We start from the raw sequence: 14,209 nt of genomic DNA, 5'->3' as shown, positions 1-14,209 counted from the left end.
CATACAGCATCACATCAAATACTCTCCAAAGCAATCAATTTCCCGAGATTACATCACATCTATCATAGAGCAACATCACATCATCAGCATCATATCAAAAACCTATCATACTATAGGAAATCTCATCATCATCACATCTACACCATCATAAAAGAAAATCATGTCATCAAGGATCACATCACATCTGTGATATCATAGATTAAAAACACATCATATTTACATTATCATAGCTAAAATCACATCACAATCAATTTGTATCCTGTACACAATGTCATCAAAAATCACATCCTGCATCACAAACTCTCAGCACAATCATAAAAACATAGCATATGTCCTCCTGCATCACCGATCGTCAGCAATATCTACAAAATAGCACTATCTATCCAGCATGTATCGAAACACTATACGTAACATCACTAGTCCATAACACATATAACACCAAAATCATCATATCTATATATCAATGAACGAATGAAAGAATAACAGTCCATCAATGTCTAAATGTCCATATCATACAAACGGGTCTGAGCCCGCACAAAAATCTCCATGTATCTCAAAAATGGCCGCTCTGCACAAAATACTCATCATATGACAAAAATCTAGCCTATCACTGGTCACTGCTCTGCCTCCCTCCCTGCCCCTAACGCTGCTGGTGGTGGAGGTGGTGGCCTCATCAATCCCCCTCTTGTCCCGGAGCTCTCTGCCTCATCCCTCCCCATCCCTGTGTCTCGCCTCTGGCTATGTCCTGTCCTGTGACTATGCCCTATGTGCTAAGACCCGCTTATCCTCTGTGAGCCCCTAGTGCTCCATCCACTGTCCCCTCCACCCTGCATCCCTGTATGTGTCACTACTGTACCTGACTGAATCAGTCACCTGTAATGCTCAATCTAGGCTATTGGCATCGCTACATGATACCTGCCCCGATAAAATCTAGCCCTCTCCCTCAGATCCTCCACCTTGGCCTGCAGTCTCCTCAACTCATCCAAGCCCCTTCCCACTGCTACCTGCGCTCTCAACGTTGCCACCTCCACCACCAGTGCATCCAACCTCCCCTGTGCTGCATGCCTCTCTAGGCTCACCACCTCCAACCTACCCTTCATCCACCCCAGCTCCATCTGCAGTCTACCCACCTCAAGCCCTGCCCTATTCGCCTACCCCTACACTCTATCTGGAGCTGATCTTGCTCCTGCTATGTATCATGAAGTAGCTGGCTAATGGCCTCATGAGCCTACTGTAAAGAGGCATAATGCCCCACCAATCCATCATCTCCTCCCTGGGCAGACGATCCCCCTACATCTCCTCCTGCTAGCCTCTATGGCCCCTGCACCTCTGCCCCCTGCTCTCCTCCTCTCTCTGGCACCTCCTGTCGCTCCCTCGCTCTCCTTTTGGTTGAGCTCCCCTCTCCTCAACCCTCCTCCTCTACCGAGCTGGCTCCTCCTCCTGGGCAACCACTGCTGCCCGTTGTCGTAATCCTCTAGCCACATACCACCCCTGTCGAGTTGCTCGAGCTAGCTCGCCCACCACCACCACCGCCCTCATCCCTTGTGCTCTACCCACCAGCCTCAGCCACACCCATGTGTCCCAATACTCCTGAGTAGAGCCCGCATCTGCTAACCCCCCAAACCAAACCCACTGCTACGGCTCCAACTCTAGCCATGCTCTTAATAGCCTTGTCACATCGTAAGGATGGCCCGTACACTGACACTAGCTTGCGTATGACCCGTTGATACCATTGTGGCTCTCCTAGAGCCACCTGCTGCCACCCAAACTATCAAAGTGCCCTGCTTGGCCTATACTACTCTGCTACATACTCCCACCGTCCAAACACAAAACACGACGATATGGTGTACAACAGTTGCTCTCCCTCCTCAACCCACAGTCTTGAGCTCATATATGGCCTCCACACCACTACTATTATCTCATCAATGGCCACCCTCCAGTAATCTACTGAATTTGTATGATGGTATGTCAAGGTCTCAGCCCAACTATATGCCACTGGCTCCTCTGCCTGTCTGTCTCTCTGCTCCAACGGCCTTAGCACGACAATGTGCTCCCAAGCCTACACCTGTAACAATGTAGGGAACTCAATGCTCCTCCCTTGCTAGCCACCACCCTGGTGCACTATCTGGTGGAGGTCTCAGTACAGCTCGACCAACATCAGAGAACCCCACGCCGCTGGGCACCCCGCATCCACTATCTGCATCACCACTGGAATCAACGCCAGTGTCACTCTTGTACCACCTACATTTTGGGCAATGTACCCCGAAACCAGCCCTAACACATAAGAATAGATCCTCCTCTCCACCGCCACCCAATCTAAATGCTCGTCCAGTCCAAACTATCCCCGCTGGATCTTGTACTCAACTCTTGGCCCCATCAGTCTCTGAACGATCGCATCCGCTGTCATCTCTCTCGTCGCCATGACTGGCGTCCTCCGTACCGGCAATCTGTATATCTGATACACATCCTCCAATGTCACCGTCATCTCCCTTGTCGGTAGGTGGAACATCGCCATCTCACTATGCCATCTCTCGCACAGCATTGTGACCATCGCCATGTAAGTCTGGGTATGGGGCAACCTTATCAGGTACCCTAGTACGATCGCCTCAATCCTCTCCCAGTTTGTCGGCGTCAACATCCCTCCTGCCCACAGCACTACCGCTTGTCGCTCTCGTGATACTAAAGCATCCATCGACTACTACACACCACAAAATCGATTAGATATCAGTCTTTCTATATCATTTTTTCAGCCTCCATCCCTCCTTTTACCCATCTTAACCCCTTTTTTAGCCTTTTGTTTCCCCAGTCGCGATCCCGCAAAACTATCATCCTATGACACTTGCAAACTCACGTTCCTACTGGTTTATCTTCCCGCAGGTTCGCTTCTTTACCTTTTCTTGTTTTCTTGTTTAATCCAGTGATCTCACGATCGTGTTCCCACCACAACAAAATCACATTTCCACCAGTTTATCTTTTCGTAGGATTGCATATTTTGACTGTTCTCCCATCCCCTTTGACTTGCATTCCCACGAACGCTTCCCCGCCAACCTCCCATCTGGCATTCCCGCCAAACTATTTTCCAGTAGAAACGCGGCTTTACCAGCCCTCACCTCTTCTCATCCCTGGCCGGCGCGAATGCATTCCTGCACCCTAACTTGCGATCTTGCCTGTATTCCCATGCTCCTGCAGAAACTCCTACCCCAAGATCGCAATCCCGCTCAAAATTTTTGCTACCCATTTTCGTCCTACAAGGCTAAGCTACTATCGCTGGATCCCACTCGCGTTCCCGACGGACCCAAGCCTATGGGATCGTGTTTTCGCTTTCGTGGGAATGCAATAAAATTTAAACAAAGCAAAATCAAGACAAAGTTTTTGGCCCTACCGATCAATCTGGTGTCCCCCGTACTCGTACCCATTGCACAATGTCTGCCCAGTGCTCTAGTCGCCCATGGCCCGCCATCGTAATGTCCAATGCAGAGCTCCTCATAGTAATATTTCCTCGTCCGTCTAAGTGCAAATGAACCTTCCTGGCCCCCTTTGGGCCCCTTATAGCCCCCCTCGATGCCCTGACTACCCCTCTTGGTCCCCCCCCTTCAAAAAAATTCCCATTTCCTTGTTCCTCTTTTATTTGTTTTTCTTTTCTGCTTGTGGGTTACCCAGTATCGCTTCCATGCTGCTTCCTTTGGGATTCATGTGAGCTGCTGGGGCAATCTTTTCGTCTTTGTTTTGCATCCGTTCGTCAATCCTCTGGACCGTTGGTAAAAAGGCCTTGTTATTTTTGATAACCTTGGCAATTAACCCACAGTCTTATAGAAAATCTAGTGCTCAACTACGTGGTGGCCCTTCTCTTTGAAATATCCCCCCGCTCAACCCACTTCAATGGATTCCCTCCATCGCCATAATCCCCTCATCCTTCTCCCTATCCTCGATTCCTTTTATAGCGCTCCACTCCTTCATCCTCCCCCCCCCCCCCCCCCCCACAATCCTAGAACATCTTAAGATTTCTTCTTTTTGTGAATCTAACCTCCCTTTATCATTCTCCCATAATGAGAGTTTGAGCTAATTCAACCCCTTCTCTTTTCCACTCTGAGTCTCTTTGCTCATCCCGAATTCTTGTATTTTTCAAGAAGTCGTCGAGCCTCATTTCTCTCCCCGCCACCTTCTTAAGGGGGCATCATCTAAGTCTAGTCTCTCCTCTTCTTATTCGAGACTAGGGCAACCTTGTTGCTAAAACATCTTCCTCGTGTCGTCTCTGTTCGAACTTCTTTGAAATAATGTTGTCTCAACACTATGTCAAAGAGGGGAAAAATGTAGACACCTAAATTTGATTACACCGCTTTGGTAATCCTATTTAGCTATCTCTAAAGGCATCATATATTAAATTCCTATTTAATTAATCCTTTGCCATCCCCTAGCTGATTAATTTAATTAATAATTTATAGTCCTAATTGATAAATCAAATAACCTATTATTTGTCAATTAATCCTATTCTCCTATTTAATTCCAAAAACCTCATTTATTAAATAAATCTATTTGATAAATAAAGCCCTCAAATCTAGTAGCCCCTAACTTATCCCTAATCCTCCATATGGCCTAAATCCAACCCATCCACCCATGCTAACCTAGCTTAGCCACTAACTCACCCACCCTTATGAATGCCATCCACTTGCACATCTCTAACATCCTTAATCTAATCCTAACCCAAGCCTAATCCCCCTCCTAACCTTGTCACATTCCCTAAGTAAGCTTAAGACTTTCCTAAAACAAGCAAAGTCAACAATCTCAACTCCCTCCAAAATATCCCAACCATAAGCCTTCAATGCTCTTACAAAGCCATATATGGCTCTTACATCCTAACTCATGACTCTTACATCCTCAACCACCCTCATCAAGCCTTTGACCAACCCTTATCCTATCCTCTCACACCCATCCTCCTTGTGACAAGTGTCACCTCCCTATTAGTGCTAAACAAGCACAATCCATGTGCTCCCCTTTAGATTCATCCTATCCCTCCCTCACCATCTTTCCATCCTTGCATCTTAGCCCTCCATCCCTCAAGCCCTTGGCATATAAATTGAACCCTCTCCCTTCACTAAAATCATCCACCTTCCATGCAAAGTTATAATGCTATTTTGAGAGCTCATAAACTACCAAAATACCATTATAATGGCAAAGTCACTTCATGACTCCATTGTTGAAACCTTGTTTCACTCACCTCATCCATCCATTTGAAGTTTGAAGTATAACTTGTGAGCATACATTCCTACAATCAAGGACAAACCCATTGCATCATTGTGTTATACCATTTGGAGCTTACCATTCTTGGTTTGCCTCTATTTTTGGTGATAACAAATCGGTCCTATCATAAGTGTTTACTTATTTTTAGTATTGATAATGCTTTTTATACATTAGTGTTCATGTTACTCTACTAATCTAGGTGATACACCTACTTTAGTGTATTTTCCATACCCGTGATGCTTACAGACACCTAAATTTTAATATGGCTCCTATATCCTCTCATTCTTTCTTAAAATTGAGGTTATCTCTTATTTATAAGTATGCTCCCCTCTTCTTCCTCCAATCTCATAATCTATTTCATCACATAGGCCCTATATCCTTATTTTTGGCCTTCATTGTCTGCTTCAACCTCAAACAAATTGGTTCCTCTTTTCCTACATCGACCCTATATTCCTAACACACAAATCAAATCTAGAATCATTCTCCTAGGTACATGTCTCCAAGGAATGAGCCCTAATTTTGGCCCATATGTCCATGCCATGGGTGGGAAAATAGTTTTCATGGTGGTCTAGTCATGGTGGGAGTTCCTCCAAATGAGATGGTACAAACCATGCAACCTGAGTCACACAATGAAAAACATAAACAACATAGATAATAATTACTGAAAATATGCCAAACTTGATGTTCATATTAAAAGATAATCAAAGATTTACATAGAATTGGCCCAAAACATACAATTTACATTTAATGCACACTTGTCTGCTTTAAAAATAAAAATTCATATCTAAACCCTAGTGTTAACCTTCCAAAAGGTATACTTGATCATTGAATCCACTACTACCAAAACTTATTGTAAAAAATAATGAATGTGGCTTGAATATATAGAGCCTTTGTAAGAATCAAGTTAGCCAAATCTATCACATTTTTTAAGAATAAGAAAACATAATTAAAAAATATACATCAAGAACCAAATCATAAGGATACAAGAGAGACATCGATCAAATATCAAGGAGCATGATGATGTGAGCCACAAAGCTTTTTCTGATTGGGAAAATATTTTGTGAGATTAAAAAAATCCATTTGATCATTAGAACTTGAAGAATACACATATTGGAACCAAAATCTAGAATAATTCTAATCTAAAGAATCCAAATGAGTTGTGAACCTATACATTAATAAAACATGATGTCCAGAATAGTCCTTAAGGTTCATAGTAGCAATTGAGCCAATTAAAAGGAATGTCACTAAAACACAAAAAATGTAAAACATGAAAAAATTAAAAGGAAATATTTTATGTGTGATTTAAGATTTCCAATGATTGAAGGATTCTCTTGCATCATGTGGTTAAATTACTTAACTTTTAATCCAAAAAATGGTGTGTGTTTGTGTGTGTGTGTGTGTGTGTGTGTGTGTGTGTGTGTGTGTGTGTAAACACCCTATCTCTCCTCATTTTATTATCCATGATCCATTATTAGTATTTTATTATTGAAATCAAGTTATCATGTGCAAGAAAGAAAATCTAGGAATTAAGAGCCATCAAAATCATACATTAAAGTAATTCATTTTTCTCAAGCATTCCATGTGTATTCTTGTATAGATATAACTGCTTTCCCCATTAGAGGCTAAGAAAATGAGTTTTCTATCAAGGAAGGGGATACACATCCATCTACTTTCATTTAACACTCCTCTATCTTCTTCTTAATCATTGTGATGAATGACAACATATATTCCACAAGGCTTTGTATTTTCATTGTTTCCTCATAATTTTTTGTGTTTAGTTAAATCTATTGTGTCAATATATATATTTGATCACATTTAAATAAGTATTCATATCTACAAGGTATGATATGCTTTATTTTCTAGATATAACCTCTTCTTATGTGATAAACACTTCCTATAGTACATTTTTTTCGTTCTTGATTCCTAAATAGGGTTTTGATTGAGGGAAACCCCTTTATTCAAATTTCTTCCCTATTTTTCTATGTGTAAGAATTGGTTATAGAGCTATCAAATTTATCTGGGTTGATCAAGAGAAACTTGCTTGTCCCTATAAATTTTAGATGAAAATACCAGTGAGAAGTCGTCATTTCCATCATGTCCCAAGTATATGTTTCCATTATCGTCATGTCCCCAACAATTTGAACTTAGATTTCAGCCACATGCAATCATATTTATATGTTGGTTGTTATTTCTATACATTTCAACTCACTATATACATGCACTAGTTTGAGTTTTATCATTTTACAATAACTAGTCTTATAAATAATTTATGTTACAACATATTATCATTTTTACTTTCCCACATTTTATTAACCAAATATTTAGTGAAGATTTATTTTCCCAATTCAATGCTTGAGTACCTATTGAGCCTATTGGGGAAATCTTCCTTTCAAATGTGCAATTATGAAAGTGGGAGGTGATATACCTATTTTAAATTGCTCCTCTTTTTCTTATTGTACAAAAAGTAACATGAAGTATCTTTTATCACTGAGTGCTCTTGTTATAATTGATCTATATACTATCGTGTATTAGCTCCAAAAGACTTGTGACCATTATTCTTTATTCTTTAATTTGTTCTTGGTTTTACTTTCACCTAGCCTTATTTACACACCATGTTTGTAGGCCTAGTATTTATTTGGAAATTATATTATAAATTTAGAGGAATTAATCTTCTTTATCTTGTCAAACTTGACGTGTCCATTTATTTTTTGCAATAACCAACAATCATTTTTCAATGCCAAGGAGAAGCTACCTGCATTGTTCTTCTTTAGATAGTAGATATTACTATTTCTAATACCCCTTGCAACAAGAATTTTCAAACCTTTTGCAATTTCACATTTTACTTCAAGAAAATTAACCTCAAATCCTTTATCTCAAATTTTATATACATTTAAAATAATTTTCTAGAACCCTTAATGTAATAAACATCACTAGTCCAATACTTTCCATCAATAAAAATAGTTCTCCTTCCACATATAGGATAAGATTCTTCATTAACTGATACAAGAGAATCTTGGGTAAATGAACAATCTTGCATCACCCAAAAATATTTCTTGCTTTCAATACTAATCTTTTTTTTTATGGAGTATTTGTTGATGCTTAGAGTTTTTTTGTTGTGCATGGCCAATATCTTGTTGAGGACCTATTTTTAGTCCTTATCGTAAGAGCACAAAAGTTGTTGTATCACATGCTTTGAGTTTTGTGTTGTTCTTTCCATTCTCTATTTCCTATAGTTTTCATCTGATGAGGTGTGTTATTTCATTCGGAATGGTTTCCTATGATGACATGGTGTCTTGTGTGATTGGGAGCCGACTCTTGATTGTGTTTAGACCTACCTACAAGAGCATGTGAATAATTGATACCTATTACTTGGGTTATGACTCACACCTCCTTAAGGACCTATATTATAATTAAATGCTTGACTAGCCAAATCATGGTCTAGTTGGCTATTTAATACTTAGACTTATTGTAGAAAAGGAGAGTAGTAGTAAAAAAGCTTCTGGGATAAGAAGGAAAATGGAAGAAGAAGAAGGCGAGCTCTTAGCTTTGTACTTGTAACCCTTTTGTATTGGCCACAACGTGGAAGACCTCACAATCGGGCATATTGGATATTGTTACATATATTTTATCATGCTAGCTTATTAAAAAATTAGTAAACTTGTGAATTCTATTGTCTCTTTGGCTACACTTCTATGTTTTCTTCCTTATATACTCTAAGCAGGCTGTTAAGTGATGGTTATGATCTTTGATTGGATCCATGCTCTATTAAGCCTTGCATCAGGTAGTATCAAAGATTGCATTTCTTTACTTGTGAGTTTGGATCATGGAGAACCTTAGTTGGATTAGTTGTGGGATGACAAATTTGAAATTTGACCTATAACTTGTAGAAGGTTACAATCTTGCAGGAACTATTGTCAAGATGGCTCAAGGTAGAGGAAATGTAGATAATTCTTTAATGGACATGTTAAGGAAGATTACAAAGAGACTTGAAGATGTTGAGACAACCCAAGAAAGAGGTGAACATCTTGAGGGTGTTAGTGATGATGAAGAAGCAACATCTAATCCTAACCCTAAACTTGAAGTAGAACAAGATAAGGAAACGTTTATGACATTTTTGTCTAGGGAAAACTATAGACCTGTTGTTGAAGTTTCTTGCTATGATGGAAGGCTTAAGACTAATGTTGTATTGGGTTCGATCTCAGAGATGGATAAGTACTTTGAGTATGAAAGTACCCCTAATAATAAGAAGGTTAAGATAATATTCACCAAGTTAAAGGGTAATGCTTCACTCTGGTGGTCCCCAATCATTTGTAGATTGAAAGGTAGAAAAGAGGAAAAGAAAAGATCAATACTTGGGAAAAGATAATTGACAAGATGAAGAAGAAGTTCCTTCTTGTAGATTACCAAGTAAATTTATTGAGAAGAATGCATAATTTATGACAAAAAGACATCAGTGTGAAGGAATACACTAAGGAATTTTACAAATTGGATATCAGATCTAGACATGTGGAAGATGATGTTGAGAAGGTGGCTAGATACCTAAATGGTTTGCGAACATCAATTCAAGATGAGGCTAGCTATATTAATATGGATAGTGTGGAAGAAGCATATCAGTACACCTTGAAGGTTGAAGAAAGGTTGGTGAAGAAACATGATCAAATATAAAGAGGAAGAGGTGGAAAATTTTAGAGAAGCCAAGGTAAAATCTATGGAGAAGGTGGCAAATTTGAAAATGCAATGCAAGATAAGGGGAAGACAATGGAAATAATAACCTACTAGAAAAAGAGGTAATTACACTAGAGGTAGGTATACTAGTTACTCTAGAAATAAAAATGGTGGTAAAAGAGAAAAAAGGTCTTGGTTTAAGGGTACTTGTTTCAAGTGTGGAGAAGAAGGACATAGAGCCTTTAAATGTAGTAATTTTGGCAAGAAGATTGGAGGTAGTGATAGATGTTGGAAATCTGATTGAAAAGCTCATCGTTGAAGATCAAAGAGGGAGATTGTTGTAAAGAAGGAAGATTGTTGTTTTCAATCATTGTTTTGTCATTGATGTCAAACCTATTACTTGTAGGAATGGAATTTGCTCATAAGATCCAAGTACTATCACTTAGTTGATTGATGAAGAGGATTTGATCAACAAGATGTAACAAGAGAACCTAAGGGAAAGGTTGAGTTATGATATTGAAATGAAGTGCAAGGATCATTTAAGTCAATGGTTAAATGATGTATTGATAGCATACTCAAAGATACAGAGGTTGGTCAGACTTAGAAATATTGGAGGAAGTTGTAACAAGGTTGATTGCAAAGCTTAAACTAAGATCATTACTGGGTGCCAAGAAAGTTAGTTGAAGCCAAAAAAATTCTCAATTGGAGCTGAGTAATAGGAAACTCTAGTGTGTGTCGAGTTATCTTTAGGTGCTGAGTGAAGATTGGGTGCCAAGCATTAGAAAATTCTTAGTTGGTGCTGAGTGATCTTCAGGTGCCAACCATCAGGAAAAATATAGTTGATGTCGAGTAACACACTATGTAATGAGAGCTACTGCATTATTTCAAATGACAAAGATTCACCAAATCTGAGCCGACAAAGTGATTATCTTGAATTTTGTGAATGAGTTGGAAGATAAGGATGATGAGCTGGTGGCAAAAAAATTCTATGTAAACTATTTTTGCAAAAATTCTAAAGGATTATTCAAGAAGTTTCTAGAGGAAATGAAATATGGGTTTGATGCAATGAATCCTACCTAATCCATATGAATTGAAATTAAAGAATGGAAGAATCAAGAAGGAAAAGGAGTCCAAGACTTTTATTTAAGAATTCATAGACCAAGAAGCAAAGAGCTATTGATATTGTTGTTGCTAAAGAGCCAAACTGTGAAATGGTTAGAAGGGTGTCAAGGAGAAGACATCTAGAGAAGGAAGAGCACATAGGCTCTACTTCTACAAGTGGTCATGAAGAGATGATTGCATTAGTACATTGAGCATGGAGACTCAAGGAGACAAAGCTTGAAAGGAGGGCAAGCTATCAGAATTGCATAGATTGAAGGCCAAGCAAGAGTATGAGCTGAGAAGTGATCTGAGATCTGCAAGATAAGTTGTATGTTGTAGTCAGGTCAAGATCTTCTAATACTCTCTAGAAATTGTATTAGATCTGAAAATCCTATGGACTTAGGTTGGTTTAATATCCATCTATAAATCCTTTAATAGGGTGGCATTCCAAGTGAATGTTATAAAGTCCTTTAACCAAGCCCACTTCTAACAGGGTGGTTAAATCCTCTAACAAGGTCACATTTGATAGTGTGTTGTAAGCCTTTAACAAGGCATGCCTTTCACAGGGCATCACTTTAGAATAGTGAGCATTGAGTAGCATGTTACTGATGATTTTTCTCAAATTGGGTTTCCACATAAATCATTGTGTTATGCTTGCATGTTGATTTACAGTAACTTGCTGATTAGAAAAGTTAAAGCTTGGATGAATAAATGGTTGAATGGGCTCACTATACTTAGAGAAAAGTTTGAATAGGACATTTGGACCTTGAATAACTGATTCACCCCCCCTCTTAGTTATTTTAAAGAATTTCTAACAATTGGTATCAGAGCCATTTGCTGATTTAGTTTCAAGGTACTAGAAGTAGGAAGATCAAGATGTCCAAGAGAGAAGTTCCCAAGCTCAACAAAAACAACTTTACCGCATGGCAAAGTCTGATGAAATTGCACCTTGGATCAAAAGGTGACTATGCACAAACCTCAATTGGAACAAAACATGTAAATCCAACAGGACCTCTTACTGCAAATGATTTGAATAGAATGAAGGAGCACAATCAAGCAATGTTGGAGATTGCCTCTACACTTAATTATGCAGAATATGATGTAATCAAAGATTGTGAAACTACATTCAAGATGTGGAAAGCCCTATCAGATATCTATGGAGGAGATTAAAATGTCCAGAGAGCAAAGAGACAAAGCCTAAGAGGAAAGTTTGATGACATGAAAATGAAGGAAGGTGAAAATGCTACTCAGTATGCTGCAAGAATGAAAGAAGTGGTAAGTGCAATAAGAAGCCTAAGTGGTCAATTGGAAGAAGAAACTATCATCAACAAGTACTTAAGAACTATGCTCCCTATCTATGCTATTAGAGTTTCAGCCATCCAAGAGCTAAGGTTTGTACAAGGAAACACACTAACCTTTGAAGGAATAGTGGGAAGACTTACTGCATTTGAGCTATCCAATTTTGATAACTACAAACCTGAGAACCTTGAATCTACTTTCAAGGCCAAGATGACAATAAAAGACACTGAGGAGGACACATCAAGCAAGAAGAGAAGAAAAGGAAAACATGCATCCAATGATAGCAATGTAGATGAGGAAGATGCGGAACAGTTAGAAGCAATACTGACTAGGAGATTCCATACAGGCAAAGGTAAATTCAAAAGTAAGCTCCCTATCATATGTTTCAATTCAAATGAAGTAGGTCATATTGCTACAAGATGTACATAGAAGAAAAACTACAAAGAAAGAAACAAGTACAGGAACAAGAGGGAAGATGATAGCAAAGACTACAAGGAGAAAGGCAAAAGATGCTACATTGTTGAAGAAGATTTTGATGAGAATGATAATGAACTAGTCTATGTGGCCATGAAGGATGAATCAAATAAAGATGAAGATGAAGCAACAACATTCGTTACCTATGTGAACAAGAATGATAAGTGGATCATAGACAGTGGATGCTCACATCACATGACAAGAGATAAAAGTAAGTTCATTACCTTTACTCAACATGATGGAAATAGTGCTAGATTTGGTAATGATGTTCCACATCAAATCAAAGGAAAATGCTCTATTAAGCTCATATAGAAAATTTCATGTGATAATGCATACTATGTTGAAGGATTGAATTATAACTTGTTGAGTGTATCACAGTTAGGCAATGTAGGTTACAAAGTTGAATTTGGAAATAAAACTACTAAGATCTATGAAACTGATGGAAATGTGATAGGAAAAGGTGAGAAAACTAGGAGTAATCTATATTACCTAGATATGGAAAATTCAACATGTCATGTTGTTAGACTTGATGATGTGTGGTTGTGGCTTAAAAGGTTGTGTTATGTTAATTTTGATAATCTGGTTAGCATTAGCAAAAAGAACAAAGTCAGAGGGTTACCCAAGTTGAAGAAACCTGAAAATACAATGTGCAAACAATGTCAACTAGGGAAGATGACTAAGTCTAGTTTCAAAAGTAAAACATACACTTCCAATGAAGTACTAAAGTTAGTCCATACAGACTTATGTGGCCCAATAGAAGTGCAAAGCTACCTAGGAGACATATACATAATGCTATTTGTAGATGACTATTCTAGGATGATGACTATTATATTTTTAAAGAAAAAATCTGATGCATTTCAAATTTTTAAGTGGTATTTGGCCAGAGTTGAGAAGGAAACAAGAAAGAACCTAAAATGCCTAAGGTCAGACAGAGGAGGTGAGTTCACATCAAAAGAGTTTGAAATATTTTGCAATGACAAAGGCATCAAAATGCAAAAATCAATACCAAGAACTCCACCAAAGAATGGTATCGCTAAAAGAAGGAATAGGTTAGTGATTGATTGTGCTAGAACCTTGATGATGGAGAAAAATGTTGCACTAAAGTACTGGAGAGAAGATGCAAATACTGTAGTCTACACACTAAATAGAGTTCAAGTCAAGAAAGGTACAAATGTGTTGCCTAACTTTAAGTGACCCATTTTTTTTTTGGCAATATTGGTAACCCAATGCTTAAGGCACTTGCTTAATGGAGGAGAGAGCACATTTAATTTTTGTAATTTCATTCATGTATTGAGATTAATGTTCAATTTTTGTAATAGGTTTGGCTATAGTTTGCAAGAAAATATGATCAGAGTATTGTATCTGTGTGTTTAAAACAAGGAAAGGTTTTGTTATGAATCAAAATATTTGGGCAACACTTTTCTAATTACTT

This window comes from Cupressus sempervirens, chromosome 11, assembly GCF_028749045.1.
Source record: "Cupressus sempervirens isolate cs-2001-9-10 chromosome 11, ASM2874904v1, whole genome shotgun sequence".
Taxonomy (NCBI): Eukaryota; Viridiplantae; Streptophyta; class Pinopsida; order Cupressales; family Cupressaceae; genus Cupressus; species Cupressus sempervirens.
The sequence above is the reverse complement of the archived record's forward strand: the minus strand, read 5'-3'. Positions refer to the sequence as shown.